The following is a 4700-nucleotide window of genomic DNA, read 5'->3' as shown; positions in this document are numbered from 1 at the left end:
TACTTAATAAATAAAATTGAAATGCCTGTGTCAAATTCTGTGCTGGGTGTGAACTTGGAACCACCAATCCAAAGTAGAATTTAAGGCCCAGTTGGCTTATCAGAATCATGATATTACTAAGAACATAGGGTCGTAAGAAGAGCCATGCTCATCGAGTATCATGTTCCCCTGGTGTCCATCCAGGTTCATCCAGGAAGCCCAAAAACAAAGCATGAATGAGCTTTCTCTTGCTGCTGATTTCCTGCCACTGGAAGGCAATGCTGTTTCTGAACTGCGAAGCCTCCTGGTAGTTGATGATGATGTCCCATTAATCTGTATCTAAGCACAGATACTTTCTCCCAAATGGACACTCTCGGACAAGCCAGCATGAAAAGCCGCAACACATATTGCTTTGCCTGGGCTGGGGAAGGGCTTTGCGCTTCTGTACGGGTGTTGAACAATAACCAAGTTCAAACTATACAGTGAGTTAAAATGATTGCAAAGTCCTTTGCTACCCTGGCTCAGGGAGCGTATTCTAAGTTACCAGACTGGGGAGACATACATTCCTTTGAATCCACTTGCATTGGTCTCGGTAGATTTTGTTCCAGTTTGGCTCTAACATTTTATTCAAATTACTGTTTGAGCAGGATCAGTGATTGTGCCTGTACTTTTTTTATTATCCAAGCCAAAGGGCAGGAAAAAACTGTATTTTTAATGTGAAAAGAATATGTAAATGTATTCAGCTGGCAGAGCTCAAATGTTACGATCTACACCAGATGCCAAAAATAAGGTGCTTTGAAAGTCTTTGAAAGAGTCAAGCGATTGGGGGGGGGGGGGGCAGGGGCTTAATTCCTAAGTGAAATATTTTATACTTTGGAGTTCCTGCATAATGGGGTCTCTATTTCTTTAAACAAGCTTCAGTTCATTACAGAGCTCTAACGAGAGCAATGTCCCGATGCCCTAGAGAGAGAACAAAGTTGATCGCCTGACAGTTGAGTCAAAATTCCCCCCCAACCCCAAATTATTAGTTCATTCCACGTGTTTGATCATCTTTAAGTGTTTTCAGAAGTTGGAATTTTCCTCTTCTGATGTTCTTCTGTACTCAGTACATTGTGTTTATATCAACTGTAAACAGATCTTTGGCAAATCTATAAAATTAATGTCTCAGCACAGCCAAACAAAAATAATCACTGCAGCTAGTACTGTAGGCAAAACCAAGATAGGATTGCAAGCTCCAGGCATAAACTATAGTTGGGAGATGGCAGCTGACAGTCAAGCTGCTAAAGACACATTCTGGATCTGCTTTTCAAAGTGCATATTAATGGCTGTAACAACAAACACAGAGATTAAAAGCCTGTCTCAAAAAGGAGTATTTCATTCTGTATTACTAATCATGACACAAAAAATACTCACCATGGTTGATTCTGTAACACAACGCATCGTTTAAGTTCTGAGCTAATGATTTTTCGTCCTCTTATGATTACAGGATTTGATAATATAATTTTATGCTTGTGTTTGTTTTTTAAATGTTGAACATTTAGGGGGGGAAGTGTGTTGTTTAATCTTCACAGGCCACTTGTTTGCATTTTGGAACAGGGTATAAGGTAACAGAAGCTAAAGCACAATCAAAGTAAGCTGAGCCTGCAGTAGCTTTGCTTTTCTCGGATGTTGTTTTAAGTGCTAGCCTAAGTATTTGCAGAAATGGGGGCATAAAAATAGAGTCCCCCATATATAAAGAGGAGGATGACTAGGGTGACAACATCTTCTATTAGCGTTTTAAGAGAAAACAACTGCCACAAAATGCATGTTTACACACTTGGACTCTATTAGGCAGTTTATGAATATTTAGTGTTTGACAGTCCTTAATTGCAAGGTTTCCCAAATAAATCTCAGTTGGGAAATGGGCAGCCGATTGGCCACGGCACACAGTGACTGCAAGTGCTGTTATGAGAGTAGCCTAGAGTTGACAACTGGGTAAAACAATGCACCAGCCCTCAGGTTTTCCTGGAAAGAGGATGATTGCAGGGCAGATTGAATGGCATCCTCTGCTTCTGAAATAAGGGGTGTAACTTGATGCTGAAGTCTGTTTACTCATACAACAGTTGGTGGAATGGATTGTACCACGTGAGTCCACAGTTAGAAAACCACATTATTAATGTATATTTGTAAGAGTAGGAATGAAAGTTCGAACTGGGACAGAACATTTGGTTGTTGTTGCTTAGTATGCTTTTTAATAAAATCTGCAGAGTTAGGTGGTGTGTGTATAAACACAGGGGCATATTAAATATTTTGTCTGTACACATTATCCATGTGGACACAGCCTGAAGTGATGCAGTTCATCACTTCCATCTCATTCTGCTAGAAATGTAAACCAGTTTGTGGGCATTCTGGATAGACGGTCCACCCATGAAGTCATATCCGTTCCTCAACAGCTATTAAGGATACTGCACCTAGTACACATATTAAAATGTTTGATATGCAACAGACTGCTGCCCAGATGGACATCAACCACTTACGAAGTCTAGTGAGTCAAGAGGACGAAAGGCAGTGGGTCCACGTTGTTCAGGGCAAATCTGAATTAAGGATTCAGCCCAACTATACAGCAGCATATGACACAATAGCCACAAGATATCACAACAAGAGTTTTTCTTTGTGGGGGGGGGCACTTGGGGGAGAGTAAGCATCCATCAAAAGCTCAAATCATTATGTAAAGTTATCCTTTAAATTTTAACTGTTTCTTTAAAAATACTCTGTACTGCTAAAATGCTTTCGTTATCTGTATAATTTTAAGAGTACCAAAATGCAGCCAGTTGGATTGCTTCTGGATTTGCCCCAAATGTTGTCTAAAAATGAATTTTGGTTGACCCTATACAAACAAAACCTATGTAGGGTTTTACAGGAAGCAAAAGGGATTTTAATTAGAGATGTGTTTGTTTTTAGTAAGAGCTCATTTGGACTCTTCAATGAGAATTGAAGATTTCTCAGCGGGTAAACAGATACTTGATTCCCGTAATGATTTTAAGTCATACTTTTGTGTTAATTTTTTCCCATCCCAAGACCTCATTTCCCCTGACATGTACCAGCAGTCAGTCTGAATAGATTTTGAAGGGTATACCAATTGTTGACTAACAATATGCAGTTTATTTTAAAAATCAAATAGAGAAACAAATTGTTTGTGCTGAGATATATTTAGAGGGCTTTCTTATTGTTCAGGGTCTTAAGGAACATTTTGGAACAATAATCAGAAGCGTGTCATTTGGGTATTGTTAGCAAAGGCCTTTTCTATTGAATTTTCAAGATGTTGTAAAATGAGATTATGTGAGTAGCACCTCTGGACACTTTTTCCCATCATTGTGTTGGTATCAATCGCTGACTTCCACTGTTTCTCCTGGTGTTAAATAGAAAAGTTGTTTCCCACTGCTCTGATTGGATCATTTATAATGCATGACATAACTGATAACCCTTAGGAGACTAGTCATTGTAGGGCTTGCTGAGAAACCTGGACAACAGACCGGGGGGCCTTTTGGCCCAAAAGACAGAGTTTGAGAAGCCTGATTGCTTCAAAGTCCTGTAGTATCCAAAATGATCTTATTTATGAACCGGGGCTGGGTGAGGGGGAAATGCTATCTCAGCTTCTGTTGGGAATAAGTTGAATAAGTGATTCTCTCAGCCAACAAGTCTCATTTGGCTCTTTTCCTAAACTCCTCCCTTCTGGCAATGATATATTACAGTTGGATCTCATATGATGTGAAGACCTGAGATATTTTCCTGAGATAGGCCGGAGGTAAAAAAAAGGAAAAGTTATGCCCAGAATGTAACTGGTGTGAGGAGGCCAGATTTTGATCTGAAATATAGATGCACACAATAGGCAGCTTTCAGCCTAATTCTGTGTTATCTGAAATACCAGAGTCTGTGGGATGTAGAAGCTGCTGCTGGGTGTTTCTTTCTGCTGTCTCTAGGAGGTATGAGACAGGATGAACTTTCCTGTTCTTGACCCAGCTGGTACAAAATGAAAAGAAAAACCTGGTGGGCATCTTGCCATTAGACACACATATTTGCTCGTTGCCCAGTCCTCCCCTGACCTGGTCTGATCCAGTGTGGGGTCCTTTCAATAGATATTCTTTCTCTTTTTCCTGGTCCTCAGGCATTAGTATGTCTTTCACCTTTTGTTGAATGTAGCCATTTTTAAAAATTATGTGCACTTACCTTATTGGGGAAAATCTGGGTTTATAGTAAGTTTTTCCAAAGTCCCTCACCTTGGATCTTTATGAATTAGTGTAAACCCATCCAATCTAGCCTTGATCTTGTGGGTTAGGGTTAACCTAGCAGTGAAGAAGATGGAACACCTCTCCCAACCACCATCTACCTGGATGCTGCAGTCATGAACTGGAGCGTGCTGCGGATTGCCACCTCCAAGGGAGGCTTGCTCATTCACAGCAAGGTGAAGGGCCTTTTCAGTAGCGGCCCCAGAGTTATGGAACAAGCTTTCCATTGAGACCCACTGGGTACCAACTTTAATACCTTTTTGGCACCAGGTTAAGGCTGCAATGTATATAATTAGGGCTTTGCTGGCTGTTAATCAGACCAATCATATGATTGAAGCTATTGTGGCTTTTTATATTTGTTTCACATTTGGTTTTAAATTTTGTATGGTGACATTTTTGTGCTGGTTTTATTGCTCTCTCTATTTTATATAGTATTTTATGTCTTGTAAACCACCC

Source organism: Varanus komodoensis, unplaced genomic scaffold, assembly GCF_004798865.1.
Source record: "Varanus komodoensis strain SLA01 unplaced genomic scaffold, ASM479886v1 scaffold28, whole genome shotgun sequence".
NCBI classification, from domain to species: Eukaryota; Metazoa; Chordata; class Lepidosauria; order Squamata; family Varanidae; genus Varanus; species Varanus komodoensis.
The sequence above is the reverse complement of the archived record's forward strand: the minus strand, read 5'-3'. Positions refer to the sequence as shown.